This window comes from Drosophila elegans, unplaced genomic scaffold, assembly GCF_018152505.1.
Source record: "Drosophila elegans isolate 14027-0461.03 unplaced genomic scaffold, ASM1815250v1 contig_149, whole genome shotgun sequence".
Taxonomy (NCBI): domain Eukaryota; kingdom Metazoa; phylum Arthropoda; class Insecta; order Diptera; family Drosophilidae; genus Drosophila; species Drosophila elegans.
The window spans coordinates 23,399,344-23,419,689 of NW_024545513.1; the positions used below are offsets into that span (position 1 = coordinate 23,399,344).

The window sequence follows — 20,346 nt, forward strand, 5'->3', positions numbered from 1 at the left end:
TAATTATAAAGATATTTTGAGTAGTGAGAATTTCGGAAAAAAAATAAATAAAGTCAACCCAAAGACTCAAGACCTAGTTCATACTACATATACTACATATACTACATATTTTAATAAATACATTTTTTGTACGATTTTTTAATAAAATTTTATTATCCGAATGACAGAGCATCCCCTTCATCCAGCCAGTTAGCCATGGGTATGCATACAGTTGGGGCAACCAGATACCCTCGACCAGCTGCAATCTATCAACCGACAAAACGCCTGCAGACAGAAGGAAGCGGACTGCACACAAAAATTAAAACAAAACAGCAAATAAATACCGAAACAAACAAAAAATAAAACGAACCAGCGACCCGAACAAAAATTGCGGGCAACCAAATAAACGAAAACTGAGCAGAAATGGATTTATGTAAATATTAATAAAAAATTCGGCCATAACAATTTGTATTCAGTGGCCGTCCGTCTGTGTCTGTGTCTGTGTCTGTGCGAGTGACAAATATACCAATTAAATAAATGCCAAAAAATAAAGGGCTTAATGCCAGAAGAATATGCAAATAAACATTTATTAAGCCAAATCACGCAGCAAAAATAAATCGAAAAACAAAGCGACGGGCCATTAAAAATTGAGCGAATTGTGAAAACGAAATGTTGTTCAGGATTTTGAATTATTGTTATTCGCATTCAAGGGAGACTACATTCTGTTCTTCTCAAATGTTATATAAGTTGTATTGAAAAAAAGTTTTGTAGTTTTATTTCAAGACCATTCTTTAGAGAACATCATTCATCATATTATTAATTATAATCATATTTTTGTTTACAAACAAACATTGGTTTAGATATTAGGAGCTGGTAATAATGAGCATAATTTTGTTTATTTTTTTTTAACAAAAAACTAAACTTGACACACAAAAATTATAAAAACATAGTGTTCCCTTATGGACAAACTATCAAAGTCCTTAATGATTTATTAATTTCCCTAAGATTTTCTGAGCCGAGATAAAAAAAATCAAATATTTTTGTTAATTCTCAAAATTCTTCATTAACAAAACAATGATCATTATATTGCGATTTTAACAAAAAAAGAAAACGTAGAATGGCTTAAAGTTCTTTGAATATTTTTGACACCAGATATTTTGCACCTACTTAATTCGCCTAAAAAGCAACAAAAGTGGAATTCCTTGATGCCAAAGCTCATCTTTTGTTCCATGTCAGCATCTTTTTTGTCTGCAGTTCATTAAGAGTCGACTTTGGGTCTTTTTTTTTTGGCCCAGTATATCTGGACCTAAGTGCGGCTATAGCTTTGTCTATATCTCTGGAGATGTGTGTGAGTGTGCGGCTGTCATTTGAGCACCATTTATGCGGCACATTCAACATTATCAGCATTTATCCGATGCTGTGCTCTCCTTGCTCCATCTGTAGATGTTTTTCCTATTTTTTTTCTTTTTTGGTTTTTATTTCGCTATTTTTCCAGCGTAATTTCATAGCCCAGTTAAGGGGCTGGGATGGGGGATGGGGATGGGGGGTGGGGTAGTGGGGGTTTGGTTGACAAGTGCTATTGTTTTTGCTGTTGTTACTGATAACAATGTTGGATGATGAAAGCCATTGATGGGGACCTGCAGCAGTGACGTCGATGATGATGTTAACAAAAGGGCGCGATGATTAAGCAGACGTTGATGCTCATCATGATAGCGATGATGATGATGATGATAATGATGATGGCCATGGCGTCAGATCCACAAACACTGGGTAAAAAAATGTACAAAATGTCTGATTCAATTCGTTAAGTATTCCCTTAAATGTACCTCGTAATTTGAAGAGCTTTAATCAAATATTCCCTTTTTATCTCAAATACTGCATTTAAAATTTAAATCTAAAATTGGTGACCCCGATCATTGCTTCACAAGTTTAAGTTTTTTTTTATATTCTAAATAAATATTTTTTTATAAGCAATTTAAGACCAACATTTTGCTCAAAAATCAATTATTTTCTTTGAGAAGCCGCGATTTTCTCAAAAAACTTTCTTTTGCTATTCCCTCGATTACTTTAACAACATCTCTTTTATTTTTAAATTTCGGAGGATCCAGTCCAAAGATATAGTGGACATTAAAAATTGTTTGAAGAATGGTCAAAAACTCTTTTATTATATTATAATCCGCATTTTGCAAAGCATTAAAATAATATTTTTTTAACAAGGATACGCAGTCGTAGCTCTATAATTTGTTGGTTTAAATTTATATTTATTGGCATTGCCATGTTGTTTTTATTTTTGGATCGATGAATGTACATTTTTATGCATTTTAAACTGTTTAAAAAATAGTGTTTGAATACGTCATTTCTAAACCAATCATGTGGATGACCTGTGATCCTTATTGAAACTGATTTTCATTATTTAGTATCTGATTTTACGACTTGGGCTTACATTGATACAAATTTAAATTATTTCTTGTTGGTAAACAATTTTGATGGAAAAAGTTAGATGATGTTTTATTTTTCTCCGTGCCCCCCATGAACAAAAAGCACACACACACAAGCGCACAGAAAGCTTCATATAAAGCATATAAAGTTGCGCTTTATCAACAATGTGTCCAATTTATGGTGGGCGAATGGCATCTAGGAAAAAGTGGAGCTCCCCACCACAAATCTCGCACTCTTTCGTCTCGTTCCTATTATTTTTATTGCTCGTCGGACGCACTTAGGCAAAGTGCAGTAACCCTGTCCTTTGCTCAATTCCCCTCGCCGCCCCAAGGGGGGGCAGGGGGCGTGGCAGAGCGGGGAGGGGGGTAGACCCAAAAAGATAAGCAAGAGCAACACGAAAAAATCAGATTTCATTGTAATTGATTTCTTTGATGCGCGGGCCAGTAAGAGAAAAATCGAAATCAAATAATGACGACTAAGAAATACCTATTGTTTTTAAAATTCCGGAATGGTCTAAATTTCTACATATTGATAATATAATGATTTACAACTGTATTAATTATTAATAAAATATATACATTGTTTATTAGATTTATTTTCTAGTAATGCAGATAAGTAATCTTATTTAAAAGTCAGAAATGGTCTAAATTTCATCATGTTGCTTATATAATGATTTGTAATTGTATTATTTCAAAATAAAACATATATTATATATAAGACCTATTTCTAGTATTGCAAATTAGTATTCTTACTTAAAAGTCCGAAATGGTTTAAAATTAAACATGTTGATAATATAATGATTTATATTTGTATAAGTTATTATAAAGAAGATTTTAACGGTATTTTATTTTATCAATATTAAACCACACTTAGTTTGTCTTAATTCAAAAAATATGTTAAGGCAACGTGTTTCGAAATGTTTTTTTTTTAATGTATTGCCATAATAGCCCAAAATAATATAGGGTATAAAAATAGAGCCATGGGTGAGAAAAAGATAACGTTTTTAGGGTCGCCGGTACTTTACACCTTCTTTTGAGGTTACAATTAAGCGAGGCATACTAAAATTAGAGCAGCGATAGACAAACAAGTCTTCAACGCCTCCGCTTTTTCCTCCTCGCTACATATATATTTGCCTCTCTGTTTAGCCGCCTTCCCTCTCTTTCTATGGCTGCTGCGTCGACTGACAGATGCCGATGGCAGTTTGTCGTGGCTGCCGCTGTCAATTAAGTCAAATATGATCGAGTGCGCGGCGTCATAAATCTCATACAACTGTCAAATTTTAGACAACTTCAGACTGCGACACAATCCACAACTTACACTGACAAAAACTTCTTGAAAATGACAATTTCATTTGTCAAAGTCTGAGTTTATAGATTCCTATTATAGATCTCCTTATAGCCCATCTCAATTTAACCGATTTCGAGTTTTAAATGTTTAAAAGATTTATATTATAGTTTTCAAAGTTTATACAAATTTAAGTCGTGAAGAAATAAATTACAGCCTCTATAAAATATTATTGTTATTTTCTAAAGTTGTTTGCCAAAATAATATGCATTTTTTTAACATTTTTCGATAGAAAAATTTAGTAATAAAAAGTGAGTATTAGGAAACACTTATTGGCAAATAAAAACACCAATAAAATGGTCTTAAATTTGGGCAAGGATATAAATAATTTGTTAAGTTTAAATCCTGTTAATAGCGACAAATAAATAATGTATTACAATTAAATAAATAAAAGCAAAGCTATTCTGATATCACAAAAAAAGAATTTTTTTTTAGTTTAAATTAATGGGGTAATACACGCCAATAAAAATGTATAAAGAGAAAGTTATTTAAATGCAAATAGTTTTTAATAACTGTCGTTTGCAAACACAACAAAACTCCATTTTTTTTTTTGGTAAACAATTTTTCTCGCAGTGCTCGAGTGTGTGCCGAGTGTGTCCGAGTGCAACACCCAACTATGGGCAGGCAATTGCGACTGCGACTCCAACTGCAGCCGCACATTTACAGCAATTAAGCCAAGACATAATCAAGGGTTATGTATGGCTGTTGGGGGGTTTGGGGGGTTGGTTTCACTGTAAGGTGGGGGGGGTGGTGTTGGGTAGGGGTGGGGGTGTCCCATATTGTCTGGGAATCAAGCCGAAGAATGTTTAATCGTTTGCCTTTGATTTATACTCGCGAACCAAGCGCAAACCACCAGTGGGAAATCCAAAATAGAGAGTAAAAAAATACAGGCACTATAAATGAATACTGAGATTGGCATCAGTATTACCTATTTTTATGAAATTTATAGCATTCTTTATGAATTTTATTAAACAGTAATAAAAGCTTTATGGACTCTTGACCCTCTATTTATGTATGAAAAAAAACATTTTAATAAAAAATGCATAATTCAGCTCTCAATTTACAAAAACAAAATATTTTCAATTTATTTATAATATTACTTCAAAAAAAAAGGCCCAGACAATATATTTATTATATAGGTATATATTATTGTACTCAAGCAACTGGTCTCTGATTTATTACAGTCGCATTCCGAATTCTTTTATTTTACGAAATATGCAGTACGTTTAATGAATATTAATATGTTTATTTATTATTAAATATTCTTCTTTAGCTTTAATCGCAAAAATATAACATATGCTATAATTTAGCTCTCTTTTTACAGAACTACTTAAAAGTACTTAAAGTACTTCAAAATGTTTGAGTTATTGCAAAATAATTGTAATCAATGAATGAATTTGTGAAACTCTTGATACGCAAGTGCAGGTAATGTGATTACTACATAGCACACTCACTATAGTTTCGAATTCCCTGCTATTTATCATTTCACTTTTTTATACACTTTTGGGCTTCCATTTCACGATTTCAGCTTCGTGTTTGCAAGTCAATTCAGAAAACAGAAAAAAAAACCAATAATAACACCAACAACTTGTCAGTCGCTGTGCCTCTATTTTTGGTAAATTTATTTATGTTTTTGTTTCCATTTAGTTCCATTCACTAAACCGAATCGGAAAGCAAATTTCGGAGCACTTGTTTTGGAGTGACTTGGAGTGAAATAAAAACCACTTAACCCCCCCTTGCCCCCTGTCCCAAATGGAGTAAATTATACAATTTAGTTGATAATCATATGGTACGGATGGTGGGCGTGACGAGTGAATGGCATACGGCATATATAAAGGTGAAAAACCAGGAGTGAGAGTTCAACTAAGTGAATATTTGCTCTGAATAAATCAGCAGTTAATTCTGAACGTTGTATTTATTTTTCTCTTTATGAAGAACTAATTGAAAATTTGCTTTGAATAAATAAGCTAGATAGTTTAGGGTAAGACTGGCTTTTCGAACAAAACATCGAGACGTATGAGAACTCGTATATATTATCACTATATTGCTATATATCTAATTCCAAGCAGTATATGTATTAGACAAATAAACAAAAGGGTATAGGGTAGGACTCGTTTCTTGGAGCGGGGAGTACTTGACAACGAGGCCAAGATCACAGCATTCACGATACCGATCGCCAAGTGAATAAGCCAAGCCAAACTCCATCGGAGAATGGCGGCCTATTCAGCTTTTAACCCAACTAAGCCCAACTGCAGTGCAAAATGCGATGAACGGATTGATTGAATCGCATTACACGAACTAACTTCGCACCACCACAGTGGTTGGACTACATGGATGATTGGTGTTTTGGTGGTTTGCTTGGTTGGTCGGTTGGTGGGCAACCTAGAACCTGAACATGACCTACCGAAGGCTTCCAATAACGCAAAAATAAAGTTCAAGCGATTGTGATCGTAAATGTCTTCCCGTAATTGTTGTTGAGTGACCTTTAAACCTTTTGTCATTGGTTTTGATTTAGAAAACTTTGGTTACCCTTTTCTTAGTTTAAAGTCTGAAATCATAAAACCTGCACTTTGTCATCTCTAAAAGTTATTAAAATAATATAATATAAGTCTCTTATTGAATTGATAATAAATAGGCATCAAAATTCTTCTTTTAGTTTTTAAAAAATGAATGCAAAATTGTTAATTTAAACAGCTTATTTGTAAAAGTTTTCAAATCAGTTGTTTTGAAATCTTCAAAATGATTTTAGTATTGAACTTTGAAGCCAATTTTGGATTTGTATTACTTAACCTTTCGAAACCCGATATTCAAATGGTTAATTAATAAAAAGAAGGCTCTAAAAAACTTAATTTTTTAGTAAATTTCTTGCAATATTAAGTTTACAAAAAACCATTTATGAATTTATTTTAAAGTGGGACATCTATAAAAGTTATTTAAGTTATTAAATGAATTATTGATCTTCATAAATGTTAAAGTTTTTCCAACGAAGCCTCTGAATTACAAATCTTGTTTCAGTTTTGCTTGATTTTTAAAAAAGGTTAACAAAAAGATTTGGTGAACTTGATCTATTATTAACAAAGTTAACAAACTATAACATATTTGTTTTTATTTCTTTTTAATTTAAAATGCATAGATTCAAATTGTATGATGGAATTTTATGTAAGTTTTATACATGATATGTATTTTCAGAGTCGAAAGCTTCGTTTTGTTGAACTCTTTTATCTTTCCACTCCACTTGCCTTGTAACAATCGTTAACGGCCCATATTAGGCAACTTTAATCTGGATTAAATGGGCTTATTTTGTCAAATACATTTCATCAACTTAAGGTTCCGTCCTATCCACCTAATTAAGTTTTCAATTTGGATTTTAGTGTTATTTTCGTGTTTCTTGTTGTGCCGGGGGTCTCAGTTTTTGGAATGTGTTTTTAATTTGTGCGGCAGCCCACTGTGCATGGCTAAGGCCACAAGTCGAGTGGCCCAATATGCATAGATCTTGAACCCCACTCCTCACTCCTCAGTCTTCACTCTCCACTGTCGACGAATGCCGAATCCCCCACCTCCGCCCCGAATACTTTGCATCCAAAAATGTTTGTAGATTACTGGCCGCGGCTGTGAACAGCGTGATGCCATCAGCCAGAAAGCATTGACCGCGACTTGGACACCAAAGTCGGGCTTGAACTGCGACTGGAATCGAAATCGGAATCGGGCGGAGTTATCTCTGTGCATTGCTCAGTGGCCTTCAATCGCCAGACTGGCCCATGGAAATGGAATTGGGAATGGGAATCCAAATGGAAATGGCAATGGAATGAATCGAAATGAATTGTGGCCAAGGGAGCAGCGATCGGAGTCTCAAAAGAAAAGTTCTCCCATGAGGTTGGGGGTGCACTAAACAAAAGATATGCTTAACAATTTCTTACATTCAAAGTTTGATGAATTATCGAAATATCACTGTGGGAATATTTACAATTACTCACATGTTAGTTACACAACATGTATTTAAATTGTATCAAATTTAGGAGCAGAATAATTATAACTACCTTCATTTACTGTCAAACAAAATAAACAAACAATATTACCAACAATTTGTACATTTAAGGGTTGGAGGAATTGACGCATTCACAAAGAATCACGATATATTACACAAAATTATTTAACAGATATAAAAAAAATGTATGATATACAAATTTGAAGCAGGGAAATTTAGTTAATAAATCATTCACTTACAAAAATTCAAAGTTTTATGAAGTTTAGGTTACAATTTAATGTTACATTTTAAGTTTTCAGCAAAACCCAGCGCAAAATATGAAAGCTAAAAAAATTAAAAAAGTTCTTAATTTTAATTTTAGTTTTAATTTCACAATTATTTTTTATTTCATTAGCGAAATCGAAATTATTGCTACATTCATTTTTATTGCATAACTTCTTATTACATTTAATCTTTTTTATTTTGACAATATGTCTTATAATTATTAATTATTTAATTATAGTATATCTTTTAGGAACTTATTACCTTTAAAGTTGTAAATATGTGTCATATATTTTTTCTTTTAACTATAAGATACGATTTTATTTAAAAAAGGACAATATTTTTTAATTCTCGTAGATAATTTTGTCCGTTTTTGCTACTTAAAATACATTCACCTTTTTTTTATTTTTTTTTTTTTATATACATTTTTTTTATTTTGAGTAGAAAAATTAGATCTTGATGTATTTGTTTTCTATAACATACTGTTACTAGAATTAGCAACTTATGTTACAGTGAGAAAACAATTTTTTTTATCGTTTTAAAAAGTAAGACACAGAATAATGGTGAAAGTGAAAACTAGAGCACAACTAATAGAGTTGTGTTTAAGGCTAAAGCACTTCTTTTCATCAGTAACAAATTGCTGTTTTTAATTATTTATTGAAGATAATTGGTCTTAAAGCTTTCTCTAAGTGTAGGCTGAGGTGGGGCCCCTTTCAACTTGGTGTCGAGTCAAGACGCTGTTATCGCCACGCATATTTGCATGGCTACATTTTCCTCTCAACCTTATTCTTATTCTGCATATTTCCCATAATTTCTCAATAACTTTCCGTATCTTCGGTTTCTTTTCTATTTTTTTTAGGTTTGGGCTTTATATGAATTGTACCATGAATGTTTGTGAACTTCTATAAAAAAGAGGGTAATTTAGTAAAATTTATAGCTAAACTCGTACAAAATTACTTGTTTTTGTGGGTAAATATATATCTTATTAAGCATTTGTTTGTGTTTTTACTGAGCCATATTATTGTTATGTAATCTTAAAAAATGAAAATTCGTTACCCCCAAAACAAATTTGCACATCAAACATAAATTATTTTTGTTACTTTGTTCCCAAACCAAAGTGAATAATTTGCCATGTTACCATTCGTGTAATCGCATTTAGCAGGTATACGTGTACAATTTGCTCAGGGCATATAGGCGCCCATATGATTCACACTACATCGGATGTGAGAAAGAGAAAGCAACAGGCTGTGCGAAGGAGAGGGAAGGCGAGAGCGAGGGGGGAGTGGAGGCCCAAAGCAATTTGCATTTCGTTTGGAACAATTGACAAATGATTCATAGGCTCGGAATCGAAATCGGTACGGAACGGAGACCGATCGATAAGCGTTTCAACGGGTTGGACAGCTTCAGTCAACTGGAGGCACCTCCCCCCTTGTTTATTTTTTTTTCCCCTAAAGTGAGACACCGAGTGCCCTTGAAAATGGCAAAAACACATGCTCCATGGAGCTGCAGCCATCCATCGATCCATGGCTCTTTTGTGGCCAGTCGCCAGTCCATTTGAAGTTGAAGTTGATGTGAATGTGGATGTGGATGTGGATGTGAATGTGAATGTGGACTGAGCTGGAGATGGAGACGGAGTGTAGTGAGTGGCACACAAAAGATGCCTGGCAAACTGAGCAAAAGCCAACTGCACAGTGGCTCAATGGGCAGAAACTCCAATTACACCAGTTCGAAATAATCAAAAAAAATCCTTAGGTTGCTAAGGAAATTTTTGAATTAATAACATTATCAGTTTACGAAAAATACCTTAACAACAGTTGGAAATGGGTTATAATTCTATATTTTTACATTCTACATTTTGTTCCCCAAAATGTTATATAATTATATTTATTATACAATTGATAAAAATTCTTTATTTTACGTGTGTTAAAAAAATTAATTAAAGAATTTATTTTGTTCCACATAATGTCTTTAAAATTAAGTGATCAGTTTGGGAAACATTTAACAATTAGAACTGAAAAAGGGTACGTGCCGCTCCATTCTACATTTCTTCATATATATTTGTATTTTCCCCATGTTAATAAATATCATATTAAATTATTTTAGTAAGCAAAGTTATAAAACTTTATATGTTAGTTTGTATGTTAAAATTGTTTGAGTCTTTGCTTGCTTAAAAAAAAATGAAATGTACCCCCAAAGTTAAATTAGAAATCTCTAATTTAGCACAGTTAAATGGCCCTGTCTCTGTTATCAAAAGGGTAAAAATTATGAGTTAATCACCCAATAATGTCAGAATAACACTCTATTACATGCATGAATCTCGAGCCACTGTACAACACGGGCATCATGTGGCAACGAGTGGAAACCACAAAACGGCAATTACGTTGCCACATTGCCATTGAGGCGACGTATCCGCTCGGCCGGGCACAGAACAAATACAATCATAAATAATATGATTATGATACCACATACTGCATGTAGCATGTAGCATGCAGCATGCAGCATATATGCTGCCCCCCCGCTCGTGTTTTCCTCTGCGCATGCGCAACTTGCATTCTAAAGAGGAGACCCCGAAGACCCAACAAAGTCGCAGTCGTTTGACAAACAAAACAACAACAAAAAAAAAAAATAACACGAAACAAAAAAACACATCGAAATATAAAAGAATGCCTCTTGCGTTACTGCACGTTCTTTTTAGCTGGTCTCTGTCCAAGAAACTATGCCACATAAAGTCACATATTCCAACTATATACACAAACAATCTATACAGCATAAAGGCCAACAAAAACACAAAAAAACGCATAAGAAAAGGAGGCTTGTTTTGTTGGGACGAAGTTCGAAATACACTTGTGCATTAGGTCACACGTAATTCATTCTTTTTTTCTTATAACATATTCAACAAAATAAAGACTTTCAAAAACTATTCCGGGTTTGGAACTAAATTGTCAATGATTTGATTACATTATGCATTAAATGCATTCAACAATCATATTGATTGCTAAGAAACATCCAAAGAATGTTAACTAAGCATATACCGTTAATATCACTAGTTAAAAAAAAATATGAAAATAAGCAAATGGGCTACACTGTGAAAATAATTGCTTAGCCAAAAGATAATGCTTGCTTCTCAAAAAACATTCTAACAAGTTCGGAAAATGAAACGAAAAAAATTATCACTGCCTCACTAATGAAGAAATGATTATTGGTCATTTCATATGTTATAATCCAGAAGAATAATTTATTAATAAATACATTTTAAAGAAATCGCAACAGTAAAATTACAAAAAAAAATTAAAAGCTTTTATGATGCAACACCAAGTTTTATATCGTATTTTAGAAAATATTCACCATAACTGCCTTATAAAATAATGAAATAAAAAAAATATAATAAAATAAAATAAATAAAATAATACTTTTAATTTTACAAACTCCTACCATCAGACTTAAAACCGTATGATTTTATGATATTTTCAATACTTAGAGCAAGTTCAGGCTTTTTTATTCATTAACAAAAATATTATTAGGTCACAATGTATTGCACATTTGTTGTACTTATATATAATAATTTTTATTTAATTATTAAATACTTCTGAAGGCTCTGGGGAAAGCCTAAAAGTCATGTGGGGACTGCCATCGGTGAGGGTATGGAAATGTTATTTCATTATCGTGCCATGACAATCAGTCAGCACAACTTGAAGTCAGCTTTAGGCCGCTTTAGGCCGCTTTTGCCTTCGCCTTCGCCTTTGCCGCTCGTTGTCCGTTGTTCGTCGATCGTTGTTGGTTGTTCGCTGTTCGCGGTTCATTGCTGGTTGCTCGTTGTTCGTCACGTTGTTCTTGGGTGTTAGCTATGCTGTTCAACATGATCGGGCCAGGCCAAGAGCCATGAGTAATATTTGTTCAACACACAGGCCGTAGCAACAACGACAGCAGCAGCAGCAGCAGCAGCAGCAACTCCAGCAACGCCCTTTTTTGTCGGCCCGCCCCCGCCCATTTTGGCCAAGTTAACTTAACCTAAAGTCGAAACCAAAACCCAAAACCAAAAACCGAAAAACCGAAACAGAAACCAAAAACGAAAACGAATCGAGCCAAGAGTTATAACGAAGTTGAGCGGCGAATGAGACCCATTAGCAAAGTCAAGCGCCGCCAAAGTCGCCGCATATCTTTAAACTTTACTTGTGGAGATTTTGGATACCCTATCAAAAGGTATTTTAGTACCTGAAATAATTTAAGATATTTGAAAGACACCAACTATTTTTAGCCGCAAGTTAAATCGAATGTTAGGTATAATGTATTTCAAACCTCTTTGAAATGACCGAAGTAACCGATGTTAAAATTTTGGGAAACTTATATCGGGATATTTATATAAGTAAATTTATAAACAATTATAAATTTTTATAATTATTTTAGATTAAGATTTAGTAATTAAAGTTGATGTAAAAGGCACACACACATTAAAAAATATTTTAAGAATGAAAAATCGAATTTAATTAACAACTCATACTGAACTTTCAGTGTGTTCCCAGCTTCGTTAACCAAAACCAATTTTTTTCTTTAAGTGATAGGTAACTGAGCGCAGGGGAGAAGGAGGGGAAGGGCGCCTCAGTTGGGGGAACTAATTGGGTAGTGAGCTGACACACATATTCACACGTTCATATCAAGTGGGTTTGTTCAAGGGAAATCGATTTTGTTGCTAGAGAAAACTCAATCGCAGAGAGGGAATTAATAGGGCATTGCAGCTAACACATTTTAGAGTTTGATTTAAAAAAGCTACACTGATCAAAAAATGGAAAATTAAAACAAAATATCTGAATTCATATTTTATATTTAAATTTAATATTAAATCATAAATTAATTAAACACAATGCATATTAAACAGCAGGTATTAATATTAAAATATTTAAATTTATGTGAAAATTATTAAATTAGTTCCTTTTTGATTTGAGTGCATTTTATTTAAGAAAATATGATTCAATTAAAACTAAATTAGTCAAATGAAAAATTTTAAAAGTTTTAATATTTTCATATTTAAAATAACTAAAAACCGCAATGGATGAAAATCAATGCGAAAAATATTCAAATATAAAATATAAGCCAGTTTAGCTTATTAAATAACTTTAAGGCGTTAGAGATTTTAGTTCTCTTGATTCGTGAATCCATAAATCCGAAATGTGCAAATCTTATCTAAAATAAATAATTATTAATTTTTTATTTTTAAACCACTTGTAAGTTTTAAGGTCTTATATATTTGAAATTTTCTTTTTGTAGTTAAGCTTTGTAAAGCATTTTCGAGAACATCGCTCTAACAATTTTTTTTTTCTTATCAGTTTCAAAACTTAACTTTTCATTTTCATTTAGCAAATGTAGTAAAATTTGGCTTGTTGTAGCTTGTATGTTTTAAGCATGCTTCGATTCCCCTTAAAATTTAAAAAAATATTTTTTGTTTTGTTATATTTACATACACTACCGTTTTTTCTTATTTTTAAACATTTTGAATCGAATCAATACTATCGATAGTCAAAACTATCGAAAATGTCCACTGTCCAGGGCTGTTGAGTAGGTTTTTGCTGACAATACTTTAAATTTTAAAATAATATCATCTGATTAAAAATATTTGCAATAACTACTGAAACAGAATTTAGTTGCAAGTGTTGGTTATGGTAGTGTCACCGTTTAGAGTATCGACAAATCTGCAATGAGAACTTTGCGCCACAGAGCCCGCACTTTTTTTTTTTTGGGCCAGGGGAGGGGGGTTTCCAAGCGCAGCTGCTGCCATTGTTGTTGCTGTGGCATTTTTCAAATTTGCGCATTTGTCTGCGCTTTGCATAATTTTCGTCTTATTTATTTTGCGGTTTTTTCATTTTGTTTATTTTCTTTGCCGCTTGTCTCCTTCTTATTTTGGGTCATATTTTTTCGTGGTGCGCAGCAAATTTGCGCCGAGTGCCGGAGTGTTTCGTATGGCGACTTCTAAGTGGCCAAAGAAAAGAAAAGCGAAACAACAGCGGGCACAGCACAGCACAGCACAGCACAGTACAGCAGAGTCAAGAGGAAAACAAAACCGCAGAACAATAAATGAGACTTGAATGATACGAAATACCAGCCAGCAGAAACAATAAAGTTCAGAGTTCGGCCTCCAAATGAGGCTTAAATGGTCAACCAAATAATGGTGGGAAACGAAGGCGGTGGCCTGTTGCATATGAATGTCCATTTTTCGGTTTAAATGATTGCTCTTTTTGAATTTGATTGCTGATCGATATTGTAACCAATTTCAAAGTGGATTAATCGCAAATTAAAGACAACAATTAATAATAGAACGTTTGCTTTCAGAATTTGTGCATTTAATTTTTCAGCATTAACAAAATGAGAACTACCAAATGAAACTAAGAATTGACTTAGGTAAACAATTTAAAAACCATGTGCATATACAGTTTATGAAAAAACGCACAAAATGTATGGGTAAACAAAATAAAACGACAATTACCATACATTTTGGTCAGGGGTTAAAACCCGACACAATTAAATCAAATAACAACAAACGCATTTAGTTCAACTACCATTTTTTGTTAAGCTTAGCTTAAATTTGACACTATTTTGGCCTAAATAATGCCTCATTAAACGACATATGATATGGAGACCCCAATTAAAACTCCCATTAGTCACCATTTTTAACTTGGTTAAATAGCTTTGATGTTATTTTTGAAAGGTTTAAAATAACGCATTGTGAGAGCTTTTAATAATTTAATGTTTTAGCATTTTAGCATCATTGTGAGAATGACAGCACAAATGGCATTAAATTTTTCGGAAAATGTATTGAAACTTTTTAGAATTTCAAGAAAAGAAAAGAATATTTTAAAACTATTTTAATTAGTATACTTCATCACAAAACACAATTCGTAATACATTATTTAACACGTTTCTGTAAAGGTAATCGTTTGGAAAGGATCATATTTATTATTATTTAACACCTTTGTGAACTGCAAACTTGTTGAGCCCCTCTCTCTTTTGCGCTTTTTGCCGCATCCGCTGATTGCTTCCCACCCATTTACCATTTTTGGGGTGACTCGAGCAGAAGTCAATTCACCTACAAAAGTTCGCGGACCCGCAACATTTGACCTCTTGTTGCTGTCTCTCTTGCTCCCTCGCTCCCTTGCGCTCCCCCCTTTCGTTCGCTGTCGCGCTCCCACTTTTTCGTGTAACAGTAATCCAGTTGCAGGCTTTTGCGCTTTTGTTGCAACACGCTTTTGTGGCACGTTCGTTGCCTGAGTCTTTTGTTTGCCACGCAGATTTATGTCATTCCTTTTGGTTTTCTTTTTGCATGGGCAGCGGGAGGTGGGGGGGTTTGGTGTTAGGGGGTCTTACCAGCGACTCTAACTGACCGAACTCGCGGATTACAATTACAGTGCAGCCTTGATAAGTTGGCCTCTCTTGCTGAGATTTTCAACAAAACCAACTTTGGTACCACAACATGTTTGACCATTTGCCTTAGTAAAAATATTTTTAATTTAAAATCTTACTTTAATTAGTTTAGGCTACAAAATTAAGAACTATTTAATTTTTAAGGAAATTTGCCATGTTTTATAAAATAAAAACTTCATAAATTGCTTTAAAGTACAAAAATTCTGATATATAATTTTTAAACTCATTAAGGATAATACAAACTTTTATGAAAACTATTAATTTTAGAGTTTTAAATAATTGATTAAGATGAATAACACTTTAAAAATAATTTTTAATTCAATCAATTTTCTTTTATTTTATTTAATGCAAATAAAAATAAATTTATTTTCAAAAAAAACTTTTCAAATGTATAGTTAATTTGTGCTAGATTTAATTTGTCCTTGTTCAATGTTCGATTTAAGGAGGTAGCCCTGTACTTTTTCAGATGTTGCCTTGCACCTTTTGCTATTTTTTCTTGCCTTGCATTTTGCTGCTGTTGCTGCTTCTGTTGTTGTTGCTGCTTAAGATTTTGTTGTTGTTCTTGCTTTAGTTTTATTTCTTTGTTTAGTTTTTTTTTTTGCTTTGTGTGCATTCCTTGGGCGAACGAACCTCAACCGGTTCTGTTTGCCATTTTAGTTACATTTGGCCGAGAGAGAAGAGGAAGAGAAGTGGCGAAAATTGTTGTCAGGTTGGTTTGCTCTTTGGCAAAATGCAAAGAGATAGCCAGAGCGAGATGGACAATGCGAGTGCGAGTGCAACAGAGACAGCTAGTGGAGAACTCTTCTCCTTTTTTCCCACTTTTGTTTTGTTTTGTTGTGGTAGCGATTTGCAGTGCTCTCCTGCATCCTGTTGAACCGGTTCACCACCGTCCACTCTTGCCACAAAAAAAAAATAAATAAATAAAGCCACAAAACCGACACAAGTCAGAATTCTAAAGCCGCATTTTCCGACTTTTGGTTACCCATTAATGGGATTTTAATTATGTTGATAAATAAGCGGAAGTATTGCAATGGCAGCTCGAAAAAGATATTCTAATATACAAAAACATGTTATTGTAAATAATAATGTTTTATTCCATTAACCTGACTACCTATTAAATTTTAAAAATATATTCTCATTTATTTAGAAATAAATATTTAAAGATACTTATATCTTTATTATGGATTTCTAAAACACAAGCTTACATATCGCATTTCTGTCATTAATTAAAGGACCTAAACCGATTTTCATACATATTTGTCTGATTATTTGCATTTAGAAACTTATAAACTTAAAACAGTATTATAATTAAGTATTTGTAGGTCTTATGTATTGTAAATTTCGTATGTATGTATGTAAATCAGATTATATTTTTAAGTAAGTATTGAATAAATTCAAATATATTAAGAATTCACCCATTTTTACTAATTTTTATTTGAGATGTTACAAATTAATAATATATCATAAATACTTCAATACTTCATACATCAATTAAGTATTTGTAGGTCTTATGTATTGTAAATTGCGTATGTATGTATGTAAATCAGATTATATTTTTAAGTAAGTATTGAATAAATTCAAATATATTTAGAATTCACCCATTTTTACTAATTTTTATTTGAGATGTTACAAATTAATAATATATCATAAATTATTTAAAAATTAATTTCCCTTTTGTAAATCTCAAATGCCCTGTGCTCCTTAAATTCGTGGGGTACAACAAAAGCATTAAAAAAACTGCGGCTGCAGCTTGTTTTTCGAGTTTTCCGTTTGGTTTTTCAGTTTATTTCGGTTTATTCGAAGTTTCCCTTATGACTTCAATTTGTTTGAGGTCCACACATGCAACTCGAACATCAAGCCTGTCAAATACAGGCTCTGCAGGCTCGCTCTGTCGAACATCTGCTCCGAACCGTGTTCGCAGCGAGTTCGCCCGCTGTTAATAACATGGCGCACAAACACCGGCACAGAGGACAACTAACAGGGCAAAACAGCTCTGTGGCCATACAAGTTCGCATCGAACTCAGACGTCGAGCCGGCCCAATGTTCGACGGCAAACGTGGAAAGTGGAGTTGCGATATTGCTTGGCGCTCCGCTCGCGATTCAAATCGAATTTGGACTTCGTTGCGTTCGGCGGCAAAAAATATAACGGGAAAGGAAATTCGGAACTCGGCTTTTTCGGCCTTTCGGCGCGCGCGTGTGTGTGTGTTATGTTATTATTGCTGCTGCTGTGCGTCGGTGTTCGTGTGTGTGAGCGAGGCGAGGGAGAAATTGTTAAATAAACCGGTTCCTTTTTCCGCTTCTGCAATTGCCTTTTCGTAATTCGTAATTCGTAATACCCAAAATCGAAATCGAGCACCGAATTTGTTTCGCCTGCGCTTTTTTTATTTTCTTTTCGGTTGGCTCCTGGATTTTCGGTGCGAAAATATAAATTACAACAACATCAAAATCGAAAATAAAAAGGCATAAACATACATAAGTTCCAAAATTTTACCAATTTTTTTTTACTGTGCCCCCCAAAACGAATACAAAAATTTCAACGAATCAGTGAGTGAGCCAAATCAAGGAGATTGAGCTGAGAATTAAAAGCCAGTGCCAAAAAGTGAGAGAAAAGTACGAAGGAATTCGAGAAACAAAACAAAAGTGGCAAATTTACCGAAAAATTTAGTCTGTGAACAAAAAAAAATAAGGAAGAAAGGTGAGCGAAAGAAGAGGACAAAAAGAATACGGTAAAAATTGTTTTGTTGTTGCTGCTGCTGCTGCACCATTCACTTGCATTTTGCGCGAGCGAGAAAGAGATAGATAGGAAAGTAGATAAAAATTCTCTCATTTTTGAGAGGATCAGATCAGATTCTCTCTCTCCCTTTTCTTGGCTCGCTCTTTATTGTGCATTTCGCATTACTATATTGTTCCTTGTATTGTGGTTTTCTTTCTACCAAAACCCTACGTATCTTCCAATTTTTGTCCCTTTCTTACTACTTTTCTGCACCATGGTATGTTTTCAGGTTTTACTGTTTAACTTCAATTTTGAGTTACAAAGGTATTTAACGTTAAATAATGACTAGACCAAACAAAATCTTAAATCTAAAATGCTTAGAGCTGCACAAAAATATGATTCATTAATTTATTTCACTTTTGAACAGAATGAATTGAAAATGTAGCATTTAATTTTGTGCTATAAAAATTCAACATAAATCTTTAATTCTAGGGTGTTTTTTTTTTCAAAAAAATGCATTTTATCTTCTAAAACTTGAACCTCTTAAAATAACAGTGAACAAAATTCAATTTTAATGAATTCTAATTAGGAGTTCGTTTTTAGAGTTTTTGTTGTAGATAAAACGCCATTTGTACTCCTATAAAATTCGATTTAGTCAATTTGGACCGTAGTTTTTAGTTTCTAGCGCGCCAAGTGCATGACATTTTAATGGCAACTGGCAAGGGGGGCAGGGGGAAAGGGGAGGGGCGGGAACAGGGGGAGCCTGACATTGTTAAGTGCTTGGCAATGTGTTGCATAACAGGGCTTTGGCAGGAATTAGGGGGCAAAGGGGACGTTTGGGGCTAATGAGCCACAGCCAATTCGCATGCCAATTAAGTGGAATCTAAATACAAATTTCAATTTTTGCGGTCTACGTCAGCTGCAGATCACAATATGCCTCATGGGGAGGAAGTTGAGGATAAAATTCCAAGGGACAGGCTAATAAACTAAACAAAACTAAGTTAAATATTAACAGCAACAGAAATGTCCAAATTTCCAAGGTTTTAGGAATCAAGATGGTATCTAGGTTACTTTTACAGTCAAATCAGTAAAGTTGAAAATCAGATATATTAGCTTTCGTAGAGGGGTACATTTTTCTGCGTTTTCCTTAATTTAAATCGAAAAAATACTATTTTAAAAGCAGTTTAAAGAAATAAGCGCAAAGAATTCGAGAAAAAGCAACTCAAGATATAAACATTTTTACAAGACATTTTTTAGATGCTCGAATAAATCAGGCAAGCCACAAAAAGTTAGTTAACATCGCCATTAACTGTAATAAGAAGTTAAAAAAGGTCCAAGAATTATGTGAACCCGGTCAGGCTATAAAACTAAACGGGGAATAGGAAACGGAATAAACTCGGTTTGAATGGAAAAAAATATATATAAACGGGCCGAATGAAGTTGAATGCAAATGTCGCTGAGAACAATGTCAGCTTAAAGAGGAAATCGAAGAAGACTCTTGCCACAAAGATATAGGACAAAGATGACAGATAGGCGTACTTAAAAGACTAGAGATTGAAGATTACACAATAGTATCTTTTCGCATGAATTTTAGCCAACGTTTTTTAACGTATTTTTCAGTTATTAATTATGTTAGAATTTCCTTCATTGGAAGCCCAAGTCAAAGTCTTCAATAGTCTTGGTTTCCTCTTTCTCTTTTTTCTTTTCCCCTTTTAATAGCCGAGGGCCTGAGCAGAGTTTCAATTTGCTTGTTTATTATTATTTTAATTTTTTTTTTTTACGATTTTGTACTGTTTTTCTTTAGCTGTTTTTTTTTCTGCTGTTTATTTGTTTGCTGTGGTGTCTTCCGTTTAAGGTTATATTTATTCAACTTTTATTGCAGTCGCCGCGTGCGACAAATGAAAATAAACGGAAAATAAAGATGAAAACGTTATGAGAAGTTAAATAAATTGAAAGAAGAAAAGGTTGCTCTCTTGGTTGTTACTTTTGAGCAAGTTTGAAGTAGATTTGATTACATTTAACCAGAAGAGAAAATAATAAAATTTGTGCCACCACATGTAAAAGATATTGTGCAACTATGACTTGGAAATGGTTTTATTTCTTTTTTACATTCATGTATGCAACCACACACTTCTAATTCAATAAAATAAGTGTCAACGAAGACTCTTTTCTTTCCCACATTAAAATATTATACTATTTAAAATGGAAGTTTGAT

General features: G+C 33.4%; 1 protein-coding gene across 1 annotated transcript in view; it reads left to right on the forward strand.

Moving 5' to 3' along the window:
- Positions 1 to 17,513: 17,513 nt before the first annotated feature.
- LOC108134844 (hornerin) overlaps positions 17,514 to 20,346 on the forward strand; it is a 96,277-nt gene continuing 93,444 nt past the window's right edge. Inside the window, exon 1 of the mRNA XM_017255305.2 lies at positions 17,514 to 18,113. The gene's annotated coding sequence lies outside the window, so the exon portion shown is untranslated. The remainder of the gene's footprint in view (positions 18,114 to 20,346) is intronic.